This window comes from Musa acuminata, chromosome BXJ3-7 (genome assembly GCF_036884655.1).
Source record: "Musa acuminata AAA Group cultivar baxijiao chromosome BXJ3-7, Cavendish_Baxijiao_AAA, whole genome shotgun sequence".
NCBI lineage: Eukaryota > Viridiplantae > Streptophyta > Magnoliopsida > Zingiberales > Musaceae > Musa > Musa acuminata.
The window spans coordinates 37,157,675-37,175,633 of record NC_088355.1 but is presented as its reverse complement, the minus strand read 5'-3'; the positions used below and the strand labels follow the sequence as shown (position 1 = coordinate 37,175,633).

At 31.1% G+C, this 17,959-nt stretch overlaps 2 non-coding genes across 2 annotated transcripts; both read left to right on the top strand.

Annotated features, from left to right (window-relative positions):
• The first annotated feature begins 1,697 nt into the window (after nucleotides 1-1,697).
• TRNAL-CAA (transfer RNA leucine (anticodon CAA)) lies at nucleotides 1,698-1,770 on the top strand. The gene has a single exon. It is a non-coding gene; the product is annotated as a tRNA-Leu (tRNA).
• Nucleotides 1,771-9,363: 7,593 nt separating this feature from the next.
• TRNAF-AAA (transfer RNA phenylalanine (anticodon AAA)) lies at nucleotides 9,364-9,436 on the top strand. Its single transcript has one exon. It is a non-coding gene; the product is annotated as a tRNA-Phe (tRNA).
• Nucleotides 9,437-17,959: the final 8,523 nt, after the last annotated feature.

Below are 17,959 nucleotides of genomic sequence, written 5' to 3'. Positions count from 1 at the left end.
ATTAGTGATATTGTTATGTACTTGAAATAAAATGGATAATCTAGCTTGGATAACATAGTTGGGAAATTATCAGATTGAAAATCTAAAGGTCGTGTGTTTGATCTACGCTTATTGCATTTTTGCCATTGATGTCACGAATACATGCCTTTTACATGAATTGTATTATAGCACAATTCTATCTTTATGTGTTGCCCCTTTTCACCAAAGGCTTTACCTCTGAATTTTTCATTTATCTTTATTAGTTATATCGGTTCATCTAATACCCACCAGCCATGGAATAATTGAGAGAGTAAGAAAGGGATCAAAAATCTTCACATTGTTTTCTCTCTTGTCACTTATTTGATCTCTGCAAAATCATTTCAAAACTTATTCCGTCTTATGCAAAAAAAGAATCGAGTAAGAAAAATCTAATACTGTTCTCTCTTATAGGTACTTCAAGAGTACCTTAGAGGTACATCGATCGCTCGTGATTTTCGTTTTGAAGTTTTATCTCGACATTGACATCTTCTTTCGTGTCTGACTCCTACATACATTAATCTAGTCGCATGATACTCGATTCTCAAGTTATTAATCTCTTGTATCGACTGACTCTAGACAATATCATTATTGAGTAAAAATATTTTTTATATATATTTTTTCTATATTTGTTGTATAACGTATCTTAAAAGAGTGTATTAGTTATATTGTTCTGTACTTTAATTAAAAATGATTCCCTTGCGGGGATAGCTCAGTTGAGAGAGCGTCAGACTGAAGATCTGAATGTCGCGTGTTCGATCCAAACTCACTGCATTTTGTTTTGAAAAATATGATATTGTTCTCCAATACATTGATCTTCACATTAATCTGGTCGCATCATACTAGATTATCAGGTCATTAATCTCATGTATCGACTAACTTTTGACACAAATATTATTAAAGAAAATCTTTTTTTATTATATTTATCTTTATTAGTTGTATAACCTACCTCAAAAGAGAGTATTAGTGATATTGTTATGTACTTGAAATAAAGTGGATAATCTAGCTTGGATAGCATAGTTGGGAAATTATCAGATTGAAAATCTAAAGGTCGTGTGTTTGATCTACGCTTATTGCATTTTTGCCATTGATGTCATGAATATATGCCTTTTACATGAATTGTATTATAGCACAATTCTATCTTTATGTGTTGCCCCTTTTCACCAAAGGCTTTACCTCTGAATTTTTCATTTATCTTTATTAGTTATATCGGTTCATCTAATACCCACTAGACATGGAATAATTGAGAGAGAGTAAGAAAGGGATCAAAAATCTTCACATTGTTTTCTCTCTTGTCACTTATTTGATCTCTGGAAAATCATTTCAAACCTTATTCCGTCTTATGCAAAAAAAGAATTGAGTTAGTAAAATCTGATACTGTTCTCTCTTATAGGTACTTCAAGAGTACCTTAGAGGTACATCGATCGCTCGTGATTTTCGTTTTGAAGTTTTATCTCCACATTGACATCTTCTTTCGTGTCTGACTCCTACATACATTAATCTAGTCGCATGATGCCCGATTATTAAGTTATTTATCTCTTGTATCGTCTGACTTTAGACACTATCATTATTGAGTAAAAATATTTTTTTTTTATTTTTTTTATCTATATTTGTTGTATAACTTATCTTAAAAGAGTGTATTAGTTATATTGTTCTGTAATTTAATTAAAAATGATTTCCTTGCGGGGATAGCTCAGTTGGGAGAGCGTCAGACTCAAGATCTGAAGGTCGTGTGTTCGATCCATGCTCACCTCATTTTAGTCTGAAAAATATGATACTGTTCTCTCATACATTGATCTACACATTAATCTGGTCGCATCATACTCGATTATCAGGTCATTAATCTCATGTATCGACTAACTTTTGACACAAATATTATTCAAGAAAATCTTTTTTTATTATATTTATCTTTATTAGTTGTATAACCTACCTCAAAAGAGAGTATTAGTGATACTGTTATTTACTTGAAATAAAGTGGATAATCTAGCTGGGATATCATAGTTGGGAAATTATCAGATTGAAAATCTAAAGATCGTGTGTTTGATCTACGCTTATTGCATTTTTGCTATTGATGTCACGAATACATGCCTTTTACATGAATTGTATTATAGCACAATTCTATCTTTATGTGTTGCCCCTCTTCATCAAAGGCTTTACCTCTGAATTTTTCATTTATCTTTATTAGTTATATCGGTTCATCTAATACCCACCAGCCATGGAATAATTGAGAGAGTAAGAAAGGGATCAAAAATCATCAAATTGTTTTCTCTATTGTCACTTATTTGATCTCTGGAAAATCATTTCAAAACTTATACCGTCTTATGCAAAAAAAGAATCGAGTTAGAAAAATCTGATACTGTTCTCTCTTATAGGTACTTCAAGAGTACCTTAGAGGTACATCGATCGCTCGTGATTTTCGTTTTGAAGTTTTATCTCCACATTGACATCTTCTTTCGTGTCTGACTCCTACATACATTAATCTAGTCGCATGATACTCGATTATCAAGTTCTTAATCTCTTGTATCGACTGACTTTAGACACTATCATAATTGAGTAAAAATATTTTTTATATTTTTTTTATCTATATTTTTGTATAACTTATCTTAAAAGAGTGTATTTGTTATATTGTTTGGTACTTTAATTAAAAATGATTCCCTTGCGGGGATAGCTCAGTTGGGAGAGCGTCAGACTGAAGATTTAAAGGTCGCGTGTTCGATCCACACTCACCGTATTTTAGTTTGAAAAATATGATACTGTTCTCTCATACATTGATCTTCACATTAATCTTGTCGCATCATACTCGATTATCAGGTCATTAATCTCATGTATCGACTAACTTTTGACACAAATATTATTCAAGAAAATCTTTTTTATTATATTTATCTTTATTAGTTGTATAACCTACCTCAAAAGAGAGTATTAGTGATATTGTCATGTACTTGAAATAAATTTTTATTATATTTATCTTTATTAGTTGTATAACCTACCTCAAAAGAGAGTATTAGTGATATTGTCATGTACTTGAAATAAAATGGATAATTTAGCTAGGATAGCAAAGTTGGGAAATTATCAGATTGAAAATCTAAAGGTCGTGTATTTGATCTACGCTTATTGCATTTTTGCCATTGATGTCACGAATACATGCCTTTTACATGAATTGTATTATAGCATAATTCTATCTTTATGTGTTGCCCCTTTTCACCAAAGGCTTTACCTCTGAATTTTTTTATTTATCTTTATTAGTTATATCGGTTCATCTAATACCCACCAGCTATGGAATAATTGAGAGAGTAAGAAAGGGATCAAAAATCTTCACATTGTTTTCTCTCTTGTCACTTATTTGATCTCTGCAAAATCATTTCAAAACTTATTCCGTATTATGCAAAAAAAGAATCGTGTTAGAAAAATCTGATACTGTTCTCTCTTATAGGTACTTCAAGAGTACCTTAGAGGTACATCGATCGCTCGTGATTTTCGTTTTGAAGTTTTATCTCCACATTGACATCTTCTTTCGTGTCTGACTCCTACATACATTAATCTAGTCGCATGATACTCGATTATCAAGTTATTAATCTCTTGTATCGACTACCTTTAGACACTATCATTATTGAGTAAAAATATTTTTTTTATTTTTTTATCTATATTTGTTGTATAACTTATCTTAAAAGAGTGTATTAGTTATATTGTTCTGTACTTTAATTATAAATGATTCCCTTGCGGGGATAGCTCAGTTGGGAGAGCGTCAGACTGAAGATCTGAAGGTCACGTGTTCGATACACGCTCACCGCATTTTAGTCTGAAAAATATGATACTGTTCTCTCATACATTAATCTGGTCGCATCATACTCAATTATCAGGTCATTAATCTCATGTATCGACTAACTTTTGACACAAATTGTATTATAGCACAATTCTATCTTTATGTGTTGCCCCTCTTCATCAAAGGCTTTACCTCTGAATTTTTCATTTATCTTTATTAGTTATATCGGTTCATCTAATACCCACCAGCCATGGAATAATTGAGAGAGTAAGAAAGGGATAAAAAATCATCAAATTGTTTTCTCTCTTGTCACTTATTTGATCTATGGAAAATCATTTCAAAACTTATACCGTCTTATGCAAAAAAAGAATCGAGTTAGAAAAATTTGATACTGTTGTCTCTTATAGGTACTTCAAGAGTACCTTAGAGGTACATCGATCGCTCATGATTTTCGTTTTGAAGTTTTATCTCCACATTGACATCTTCTTTCGTGTCTGACTCCTACATACATTAATCTAGTCGCATGATGCCCGATTATCAAGTTATTAATCTCTTGTATCGACTGACTTTAGACACTATCATTATTGAGTAAAAATATTTTTTTTATTTTTTTTTATCTATATTTGTTCTATAACTTATCTTAAAAGAGTGTATTAGTTATAGTGTTCTGTACTTTAATTAAAAATGATTCCCTTGCGGGGATAGCTTAGTTGGGAGAGCGTTAGACTGAAGATCTGAAGGTTACGTGTTCGATCCACGCTCACCGCATTTTAGTCTGAAAAATATGATACTACGCTCACCGCATTTTAGTCTGAAAAATATGATACTGTTCTCTCATACATTGATCTTCACATTAATCTTGTCGCATCATACTCGATTATCAGGTCATTAATCTCATGTATCGACTAACTTTTGACACAAATATTATTCAAGAAAATCTTTTTTTATTATATTTATCTTTATTAGTTGTATAACCTACCTCAAAAGAGAGTATTAGTGATATTGTTATTTACTTGAAATAAAATGGATAATCTAGCTTGGATAGCATAGTTGGGAAATTATTAGATTGAAAATCTACAGGTCGTGTGTTTGATCTACGCTTATTGCATTTTTGCTATTGATGTCACGAATACATGCCTTTTACATGAATTGTATTATAGCACAATTCTATCTTTATGTGTTGCCCCTCTTCATCAAAGGCTTTACCTCTGAATTTTTCATTTATCTTTATGAGTTATATCGGTTCATCTAATACCCACCAGCTATGGAATAATTTAGAGAGTAAGAAAGGGATCAAAAATCTTCACATTGTTTTCTCTCTTGTCACTTATTTGATCTCTGCAAAATCATTTCAAAACTTATTCCGTCTTATGCAAAAAAAGAATCGAGTTAGAAAAATCTGATACTGTTCTCTCTTATAGGTACTTCAAGAGTACCTTAGAGGTACATCGATCGCTCGTGATTTTCGTTTTGAAGTTTTATCTCCACATTGACATCTTCTTTCGTGTCTGACTCCAACATACTTTAATCTAGTCGCATGATACTCGATTATCAAGTTATTAATCTCTTGTATCGACTGACTTTAGACACTATCATTATTGAGTAAAAATATTTTTTTTATTTTTTTTATCTATATTTGTTGTATAACTTATCTTAAAAGAGTGTATTAGTTATATTGTTCGGTTCTTAAATTAAAAATGATTCCCTTGCGGGGATAGCTCAGTTGGGAGAGCGTCAGACTGAAGATCTGAAGGTCGCGTGTTCGATCCACACTCACCGCATTTTAGTCTGAAAAATATGATACTACGCTCACCGCATTTTAGTCTGAAAAATATGATACTGTTCTCTCATACATTGATCTTCACATTAATCTGGTCGCATCATACTCGATTATCAGGTCATTAATCTCATGTATCGAATAACTTTTGACACAAATATTATTCAAGAAAATCTTTTTTTATTATATTTATCTTTATTAGTTGTATAACCTACCTCAAAAGAGAGTATTAGTGATATTGTCATGTACTTGAAATAAAATGGATAATTTAGCTAGGATAGCATATTTGGGAAATTATTAGATTGAAAATCTAAAGGTCGTGTGTTTGATCTACGCTTATTGCATTTTTGCCATTGATGTCACGAATACATGCCTTTTACATGAATTGTATTATAGCACAATTCTATCTTTATGTGTTGCCCCTTTTCACCAAAGGCTTTACCTCTGAATTTTTCATTTATCTTTATTAGTTATATCGGTTCATCTAATACCCACCAGCCATGGAATAATTGAGAGAGTAAGAAAGGGATCAAAAATCTTCACATTGTTTTCTCTCTTGTCACTTATTTGATCTCTGCAAAATCATTTCAAAACCTATTCCGTCTTATGCAAAAAAAGAATCGAGTTAGAAAAATCTGATACTGTTCTCTCTTATAGGTACTTCAAGAGTACCTTAGAGGTATATCGATCGCTCGTGATTTTCGTTTTGAAATTTTATCTCCACATTGACATCTTCTTTCGTGTCTGACTCCTACATACATTAATCTAGTCGCATGATACTCGATTCTCAAGTTATTAATCTCTTGTATCGACTGACTCTAGACACTATCATTATTGAGTAAAAATATTTTTTATATATTTTTTTATCTATATTTGTTGTATAACGTATCTTAAAAGAGTGTATTAGTTATATTGTTCTGTACTTTAATTAAAAATGATTCCCTTGCGGGGAAAGCTCAGTTGGGAGAGCGTCAGACTGAAGATCTGAATGTCGCGTGTTCGATCCAAACTCGTCGCATCATACTAGATTATCAGGTCATTAATCTCATGTATCGACTAACTTTTGACACAAATATTATTCAAGAAAATCTTTTTTTATTATATTTATCTTTATTAGTTGTATAACCTACCTCAAAAGAGAGTATTAGTGATATTGTTATGTACTTGAAATAAAATGGATAATCTAGCTTGGATAGCATAGTTGGGAAATTATCAGATTGAAAATCTAAATGTCGTGTGTTTGATCTACGCTTATTGCATTTTTGCCATTGATGTCACGAATACATGCCTTTTACATGAATTGTATTATAGCACAATTCTATCTTTATGTGTTGCCCCTTTTCACCAAAGGCTTTACCTCTGAATTTTTCATTTATCTTTATTAGTTATATCGGTTCATCTAATACCCACCAGCCATGGAATAATTGAGAGAGAGTAAGAAAGGGATAAAAAATCTTCACATTGTTTTCTCTCTTGTCACTTATTTGATCTCTGCAAAATCATTTCAAAACTTATTCCGTCTTATGCAAAAAAAGAATTGAGTTAGAAAAATCTTTACTGTTCTCTCTTATAGGTACTTCAAGAGTACCTTAGAGGTACATCGATCGCTCGTGATTTTCGTTTTGAAGTTTTATCTCCACATTGACATCTTCTTTCGTGTCTGACTCCTACATACATTAATCTAGTCGCATGATGCCCGATTATCAAGTTATTAATCTCTTGTATCGTCTGACTTTAGACACTATCATTATTGAGTAAAAATATTTTTTTTTTATTTTTTTATCTATATTTGTTGTATAACTTATCTTAAAAGAGTGTATAGTTATATTGTTCTGTACTTTAATTAAAAATTATTCCCTTTCGGGTATAGCTCAGTTGGGAGAGCGTCAGACTGAAGATCTGAAGGTCATGTGTTCGATCCACGCTCACTACATTTTAGTTTGAAAAATATGATACTGTTCTCTCATATATCGATCTTCACATTAATCTGGTCGCATCATACTCAATTATCATATCATTAATCTCATGTATCGACTAACTTTCGACACAAATATTATTCAGAAATTTTTTTTATATTATATTTATCTTTATTAGTTGTATAACCTACCTCAAAAGAGAGTATTAGTAATATTGTTATGTACTTGAAATAAAATGGATAATCTAGCTTGGATAGCATAGTTGGGAAATTATCAGACTGAATATCTAAAGGTCGTGTGTTTGATCTATGCTTATTGCATTTTTGCTATTGATGTCACGAATACATGCGTTTTACATGAATTGTATTATAGCACAATTCTATCTTTATGTGTTGCCCCTTTTCATCAAAGGCTTTACCTCTGTATTTTTCATTTATCTTTATTAGTTATATTGGTTTATCTAATACCCACCAGCCATGGAATAATTGAGAGAGTAAGAAAGGGATCAAAAATCTTCACATTGTTTTCTCTCTTGTCACTTATTTGATCTCTGCAAAATCATTTCAAAACTTATACCGTCTTATGCAAAAAAAGAATCGAGTTAGAAAAATCTGAAACTGTTCTCTCTTATAGGTACTTCAAGAGTACCTTAGAAGTACATCGATCGCTCGTGATTTATGTTTTGAAGTTTTATCTCCACATTGACATCTTCTTTCGTGTCTGACTCCTTCACACATTAATCTAGTCGTATGATACTCGATTATCAAGTCATTAATCTCTTGTATCGACTAACTTTAGACACTATCATTATTGAGTAAAAATCTTTTTTTTTATTTTATTTATCTATATTTGTTGTATAGCTTATCTTAAAAGAGTGTATTAGTTATATTGTTCTGTACTTTAAATTAAAATGATTCCCTTGTGGGGATAGCTCAGTTGGGAGAGCGTTAGACTGAAGATCTGAAGGTCGTGTTCGATCCACGCTCATCGCATTTTAGTTTGAAAAATCTGATACTGTTCATTCGTACATCGATCTTCACATTAATCTTGTCGCATCATGCTCGATATCAGGTCATTAATATCATGTATCGAATAACTTTCGACACCAATATTATTCAAGAAAATCTTTTTTTTACCATATTTATCTTTATTAGTTGTATAACCTACCTCAAAAGAGTGTATTAGTAATATTGTTATGTACTTTAAATAAAATGGATAATCTAGCTTGGATAGCTTAGTTGGGAAATTATCAGACTGAAAATCTAAAGGTCGTGTGTTTGATCTACGCTTATTACATTTTTGCTATTGATGTCACGAATACATGCCTTTTACATGAATTGTATTATAGCACAATTCTATCTTTATGTGTTTCCCCTTTTCATTAAAGGCTTTCCTTCTTAAATTTTCTTTTATCTTTATTAGTTATATTGGTTCATCTAATACCCACCAGCCATGGAATAATTGAGTGAGTAAGAAAGGGATAAAAAATCTTCACATTGTTTTCTCTCTTGTCACTTATTTGATATCTGCAAAATCATTTCAAAACTTATACTGTCTTATTGAAAAAAAGAATCGAGTTAGAAAAATCTGATACTGTTCTCTCTTATAGGTACTTCAAGAGTACCTTAGTAGTACATCGATCACTTGTGATTTTCGTTTTGAAGTTTTATCTCCACATTGACATCTTCTTTCGTTTTTGAATCCTTCACACATTAATCTAGTCGCATGATACTCGATTATCAAGTCCTTAATCTCTTGTATCGACTAACTTTAGACTCTAACATTATTGAGTAAAAATATTTTTTTATTTTATTTATCTATATTCGTTGTATAACTTATCTTAAAAGAATGCATTATTTATATTGTTCTATATTTTAAATAATATTATTTACTTTGCGGGGATAGCTCAGTTGGGAGAGCGTTAGACTAAAGATCTAAAGGTCGCGTGTTGGATCCACGCTCACCGCATTTTAGCTATCGATGTCCAAATAGATGCCCTTATACCGTCTTATCCAACAAAAGAAATGAGTTTGAAAAATGTGATACTCTTCTCTTCTTGTTTGACTCCATCACACATTAATCTAGTCGAATCATACTCGATTATTAGGTCATTAATCTCATCTATCGACTAACTTTCGACACAAATAAAATCTTCACATTGTTTTCTCTCTTGTCACTCATTTGATCTCTGCAAAATCATTTCAAAACTTATACCATCTTATGCAACAAAAGAATCGAGTTAGAAAAATCTGATACTATTCTCTCTTATAGGTACTTCAAGAGTACCTTAGTAGTACATCGATCGCTCTTGTTTTCATTTCGAAGTTTTATCTCCACATTGACATCTTCTTTCGTGTTTGACTCCTTCACACATTAATCTAGTCGCATGATACTCGATTATCAAGTCATTAATCTCTTGTATCGACTTACATTAGACACTAACATTATTTGAGTAAATTTTATTTTATTTTATTTATCTATATTCGTTGTATAACTTATCTTAAAAGAGTGTATTAGTTATATTTTTCTATACTTTAAATAAAAATAATTTTTTTGCTGGGATAGCTCACTTGGGAGAGCGTCAGACTGAAGATCGGAAGGTCGCATGTTTGATCCAAGCTCACCGCATTTTTGCTATCGATGTCACAAATACATGCCCTTTACGTGAAATGTATTATAGGAAAAATCATTTCAAAACTGATACCGTCTTATGCAACAAAAGAACTGAGTTTGAAAAATGTGATACCGTTCTCTCTTATATATAATTCAGGAGTACCTTAGTAGCAAATCGATCGCTCGTAATTTTCATTTCGATGTTTTATTTCCACATTGACATCTTTTTGTTGTTTGACTCTTTCACACATTAATCAGGTCGCATCATACTCGATTATCAGGTCATTAATCTCATGTATTGACTAACTTTCGACAAAAATATTATTCAGGAAAATCTTTTATTTATTATATTTATCTTTATTAGTTGTATAAACTACCTCAAAAGAGAGTATTAGTAATATTGTTATGTACTTTAAATAAAATGGATAATCAAGCTTGCATAGCTTTGTTGGGAAATTACAAGACTGACGATCTAAAGGTCGTGTGTTTGATCTACGCTTATTGCATTTTTGCTATTGATGTCACGAATAAATGCCTTTTACATGAATTGTATTATAGCACAATTCTATCTTAATGTTTTGCCCCTTTTCATCAAAGGCTTTCCCTCTTAATTTTTCTTTTATCTTTATTAGTTATATCGGTTCATCTAATACACACCAGCCATGGAATAATTGAGAGAGTAAGAAAGGGATCAAAAATCTTCACATTGTTTTCTCTCTTGTCACTTATTTGATCTCTGCAAAATCATTTCAAAACTTATTCCGTCTTATGCAAAAAAAAAATCGAGTTAGAAAAATCTGATACTGTTCTCTCTTATAGGTACTTCAAGAGTACCTTAGAGGTACATCGATCGCTCGTGATTTTCGTTTTGAAGTTTTATCTCCACATTGACATCTTCTTTCGTGTCTGACTCCTACATACATTAATCTAGTCGCATGATACTCGATTATCAAGTTATTAATCTCTTGTATCGACTGACTTTAGACACTATCATTATTGAGTAAAAATATTTTTTTTTATTTTATTTATCTATATTCGTTGTATAACTTATCTTAAAAGAGTGTATTAGTTATATTGTTTTGTACTTTAAATAAAAATGATTCCCTTGTGGGGATAGCTCAATTGGGAGAGCGTCAGATTGAAGATCTGCAAGTCGTGTACGATCCACGCTCACCGCATTTTTCCTCTGCCCTTATACTGTCTTATGAAATGTGATACTGTTCTCTCGTACATCGATGGCTCGTGATTTTCAATTTTCTTCTTATTTGACTCCTTCACACATTAATCTAGTCTCATGATACTAACATTATTGAGTAAAAATCTTTTTTTATTTTATTTATCTATATTCGTTGTATAACTTATCTTAAAAGAGTGTATTAGTTATATTGTTCTGTATTTTAAATAAATATGATTTCCTTGCCGGGATAGCTCAGTTGAGAGAGCAGTAGACTGAAGATCTGAATGTCGCGTGTTCGATTCAAACTCATCACATTTTTGCTATCGATGTCACAAATAAATGCAACAAAAGCACTAAGTTTGAAAAATGTGATACTCTTCTCTCGTACATGACATCTTTCTTCTTTTTTGACTCCTTCACACATTAATCTGGTCACATCATACTCGATTATCAGGTCATTAATCTCATGTATCGACAAACTTTCTAAAGAAATATTATTCAGGATAATCTTTTTTTATTATATTTATCTTTATTAGTTGTATAACCTACCTCAAAAGAGAGTATTAGTAATATTGTTATGTACTATAAATAAAATGCATAATCTAGCTTGGATAGCTTAGTTCGGAAATTATTAGACTGAAGATCTAAAGGTCGTGTGTTTGATGTACGATTATTGCATTTTTGCTATTGATGTCACGAATACATGCCTTTTACATGAATTGTATTATAGCACAATTCTATCTTTATGTTTTGCCCCTTTTCATAAAATGCTTTCCCTCTTAATTTTTCTTTTATCTTTATTAGTTATATCGGTTCATCTAATACCCACCAGCCATGGAATAATTGAGAGAGTAAGAAAGGGATCAAAAATCTTTACATTGTTTTCTGTCTTGTCACTTATTTGATCTCTGCAAAATCATTTCAAAACTTATACTGTCTTATGCAACAAAAGAATCGAGTTAGAAAAATCTAATACTATTCTCTCTTATAGGTACTTCAAGAGTACCTTAGTAGTACATCGATCGCTCTTGATTTTCGTTTCGAAGTTTTATCTCCACATTGACATCTTCTTTCGTGTTTGACTCCGTCACACATTAATCTAGTCGCATGATACTCGATTATCAAGTCATTAATCTCTTGTATCGACTAACTTTAGACACTAACATTATTGAGTAAAAATCTTTTTTTATTTTATTTATCTATATTCTTTGTATAACTTATTTAAAAGAGTGTGTTAGTTATATTGTTCTGTATTTTAAATAAATATGATTCCCTTGCGGGGACAGCTCAGTTGGGAGAGCGGTAGATTGAAGATCTGAATGTCGTGTGTTTGATCCAAACTCATCGCATTTTTTGTATCGATGTCACAAATACATGCCCTTATATCGTCTTATGCAACAAAATTACTGAGTTTGAAAAATGTGATACTCTTCTCTCATACATGACATCTTTCTTCTTGTTTGACTCCTTCACACATTAATCTGGTCACATCATACTCGATTATTAGGTCATTATTCTCATGTATCGACAAACTTTCTACAGAAATATTATTCAGGAAAATACTTTTTTTATTATATTTATCTTTATTAGTTGTATAACCTACCTCAAAAGAGAGTATTAGTAATATTGTTATGTACTTTAAATAAAATGCATAATCTAGCTTGGATAGCTTAGTTGGGAAATTATTAGACTGAAGATCTAAAGGTCGTATGTTTGATATACGCTTATTGCATTTTTGCTATTGATGTCACGAATACATGCCTTTTACATGAATTGTATTATAGCACAATTCTATCTTTATGTTTTGCCCCTTTTCATCAAATGCTTTCCCTCTTAATTTTTCTTTTATCTTTATTAGTTATATCGGTTCATCTAATACCCACCAGCCATGGAATAATTGAGAGAGTAAGAAAGGGATAAAAAATCTTCACATTGTTTTCTCTCTTGTCACTTATTTGATCTCTGCAAAATCCTTTCAAAACTTATACCGTCTTATGCAAAAAAAGAATCGAGTTAGAAAAATCTGATACTGTTCTCTCTTATAGGTACTTCAAGAGTACTTTAGTAGTACATCGATCGCTCGTGATTTTTGTTTTGAAGTTTTATCTCCACATTGACATCTTCTTTCGTGTTTGACTCCTTCACACATTAATCTAGTCGCATGATACTCGATTATCTAGTTATTAATCTCTTGTATCGACTAACTTTAGACACTAACATTATTGAGTAAAAATCTTTTTATTTTATTTTATTTATCTATATTCGTTGTATAACTTATCTTAAAAGAGTGTGTTAGTTATATTGTTATGTACTTTAAATAAAAATGATTCCATTGCGGGGATAGCTCAGTTGGGAGAGCGTCAGACTGAAGATCTGAATGTCGCGTGTTTGATCCACGCTCACCGCATTTTTGCTCTCGTTGTCACAAATACATGCCCTTATACCATCTTATGCAACAAAAGAACTGAGTTTGAAAAATGTGATACTGTTCTCAGGTCATTAATCTCATGTATCGACTAACTTTCGACACAAATATTATTCAGGAAAATCTTTTTTTATTATATTTATCTTTATTAGTTGTATAACCTACCTCAAAAGAGAGTATTAGTAATATTGTTATGTACTTTAAATAAAATGCATAATCTAGCTTGGATAGCTTAGTTAGGAAATTATCAGACTGAAAATCTAAAGGTCGTGTGTTTGATCTACGCTTATTGCATTTTTGCTATTGATGTCACGAATACATGCCTTTTACATGAATTGTATTATAGCACAATTCTATCTTAATGGTTTGCCCCTTTTCATCAAAGATTTTCCCTCTTAATTTTTCTTTTATCTTTATTAGTTATATCGGATCGTCTAATACCCACCAGCCATGGAATAATTGAGAGAGCAAGAAAGGGATAAAAAATCTTCACATTGTTTTCTCTCTTGTCACTTATTTGATCTCTGCAAAATCCTTTCACAACTTATACCATCTTATGCAACAAAAGAATCGAGTTAGAAAAATATGATACTATTCTCTCTTATAGGTACTTCAAGAGTACCTTAGTTGTAAATCAATCGCTCGTTATTTTCATTTCGAATTTTTATCTCCACATTGACATCTTCTTTCTTGTTTGACTCATTCACACATTAATTTGGTCGTATCATACTATATTATCATGTCATTAATCTTATTTATTGACTAAGTTTAAACACTAAAATTATTTATATTAGTTTGGGGAGATAGTTTAGTTGGGAGAGTGTTAGACTAAAGATCTAAAGGTTACGTGTTTGATCCATGCTCATTGCATTTTTGCTATCGATGTCACAAATACATGCCTTTTACGTGAAATGTATTATAGCACAATTCTATGAATAGGTTGAATGAAGTATGTTTAGTCATGCCCCTTTTCATCACAGGCTTTCCCTCTTAATTTTTATTTTATCTTTATTAGTTATATCGGTTCATCTAATACCCACCTGCCATGTAATAATTGAGAGAGTAAGAAAATGATCGAAAATCTTCATATTGTTTTCTCTCTTCGTACTTATTTGATCTATGCAAAACTAATACCATATTATGTAATAAAAGAATTGAGTTAGAAAAATCTGATACTATTCTCTCTTATAGGTACCTCAAGAGTACCTTAATAGTACGTCGATCGCTCGTGATTTTCGTTTCGATGTTTTATCTCCACATTGACATCTTTTTTCTTGTTTGACTCATTTACACATTAATCTGGTCACATCATACTCAATCATCAAGTCATTAATCTCATGTATCGACTAACTTTAGACACTAACATTATTCAGTAAAAATATTTTTTTATTTTATTTATCTTTATTTGTTGTATAACTTATCCCAAAAGAGTGTATTAGTTATATTGTTATGTATTTTAAATAAAATGCATTCCCTTGCGGAGATAGTTCAATTGGGAGAACATTAGACTGAAGATCTAAAGGTTGTGTGTTCAATCCACACTCATTGCATTTTTGCTATTGATGTCATAAATACATGTCTTTTACGTGAAATGTATTATAGCACAATTCTATCAATAGGTTGAAGGAAGTATGTTAAGTTTTGCCCCTTTTCATCAAAGGCTTTCCCTCTTAATTTTTCTTTTATCTTTATTTGTTATATCGGTTCATCGTATAACCACCATCCATGGAATAATTGAGAGAGTAAGAAAGGGATTGAAAATCTTCACATTGTTTTCTCTCTTCTCACTTATTTGATCTTTGGAAAATCATTTCAAAAAATATACCGTCTTATTCAACGAAACAATCGAGTTAGAAAAATCTGATATTATTCTCTCTTATAGGTACTTTAAGAGTACCTTAGTAGTACATCGATCGCTCGTGATTTTTGTTTTGATGTTTTATCTCCACATTGACATCTTTCTTGTTTGATTTCTTCATACATTAATTTGGTCGGATCATACTCGATTATCAAGTCATTAATCTCATGTATCGACTGACTTTAGACCTTAACATTATTCAGTAAAAAGCTTTTTTTATTTTTATTTTATCTTTATTCATTGTATGACTTATCTCAAAAGGGTGTTTTAGATATATTGTTATACTATATATATAGGGTTTCTATCTTTGTGGTGATAGGTCAATTGGGTTAGTGTCAAACTGAAGATCTGAAGGTGTTCTATCTACGTTCACTACATTATTCTATCAATGGGGTGAAGGTAAGTATATTAAGTTATTCCGCTTTCATTAAAGGCTTTCTCTCTAAATTTTTCTTTTATCTTTCTTAGTTATATTTGTACCATCCCCAGTTTTTTAAAAAAATTATAGATGCTTGTTTATAAATATGAGAATTATTAAAAAAATTTATATAGCAATGGGGGATGTTACAATATCGGTTCATCTAATACCCACCAGCCATGGAAGAATTCAGAGAGTAAGAAAGGGTGCGAAAATCTTCACATTGTTTTCTCTCTTCTCACTTATTTGAACTATGCAAAATCATTTCAAAACTTATACCATATTATGCAACAAAAGAATCGAGTCAAAAAAATATGTTATTATTCTCTCTTATAGGTACTTCAAGAGTACTTTAGTAGTATTGCTCGTGATTTTCATTTTGATGTTTTATCTCCGCATTGACATCTTTCTTCTTTTTTTACTCCAAAAGAATCTGGTAGCATTATACTCGATTATCAAGTCATTAATCTCATGTACTGGCAAACATTAGACACTAACATTATTCAGTAAAAAGATTTTTTTATTTATTTATTTATTCATTGTATAACTTATCTCAAAAGAGTGTCTTAGATATATTGTTATACTATATATATAAACTTTGCATTCTTGCAGGGATAGCTCAGTTGGGAGCGTCAGAATGAAGATCTAAGGTCTCGTATTCGATCCACGCTCATCGAATTTTTGCTTTTGATGTCACAAATACTTGTGTTTTATGTGAAACGTATTATAGCACAATTCTATCAATGGGTTGATGGTAAGTATATTGATTTATGCCCCTTTCATTAAAGGCTTTCCCCCTTAATTTTTCTTAGTTATATCAGTTCATCTAATACCCACGGGCCATGGAAGAATTGAGAGAGTAAGTAAAGGAGCAAAAATCTTCACATTGTTTTCTCTCTTCTCACTTATTTGAACTCTGCAAAATCATTTCAAAACTTATACCGCATAATGCAATAAAAGAATCAAGTCAGAAAATTTTGATATTGTTCTCTCTTATAGGTACTTCAAGAGTACCTTAGTAGTACATCAATCGCTCATGATTTTTATTTTGATGTTTTATCTTCATATTGACATCTTTCTTCTTGTTTGACTCCTTCACTCATTAATCTGGTCGCATCATACTCGATTATCAAATCATTAATCTCATGTATCAACTAACTGTAGACACTAACATTATTTAGTAAAAAGCTTTTTTTTATCTTTATTCTTTCTATAACTTATCTCAAAAGAGTGTTTTAGATATATTGTTATACTATATATATAGGCTTTATATTTTTGCGGGGATAGATCAGTTGAGAGAGCTTAAGACTGAAGATCTGAAGGTCACATTTTCGATCCACGCTCACCGCATTTTTGCTTTTGATATCACAAATACATGCAATTTATGTGAAACGTATTATAGGACAATTCTATCAATAAGTTGAAGGCAAGTATATTAAGTTATACCCCTTTCATCAAAGGCTTTCCCCCTTAATTTTACTTTTATCTTTATTAGTTATATCAGTTCATCTAATACCCACTAGCCATGGAGGAATTGAGAAAGTAAGAAAGAGAGCGAAAATCTTTATATTGTTTTCTCTCCCCACTTATTTTAACTCTGCAAAATCATTTCAAAACTTATACCGTCTTATGCAACAAAAGAATCGAGTCAGAAAAATATGATATTATTCTCTTTTATAGGTATTTCAAGAGTACCTTAGTAGTACATCGATCGCTCATGATTTTCGTTTTGATGTTTTATCTCCATATTAACATCTTTATTATTATTTGACTCATTCGCACATTAATCTGGTCATATCGTACTCGATTATCAAGTCATTAATCTCATATATCGACTAACTTTAGACACTAACATTATTCAGTAAAAAGCTTTTTTATTTTTTATTTTATCTTTATTCGTTGTATACCTTATCTCAAAAGAATGTCTTAGATATATTGTTATATTATATATATAGGCTTTGCATAGCCACCGATGTGAGAGGTATAATACAGTGAAGAAA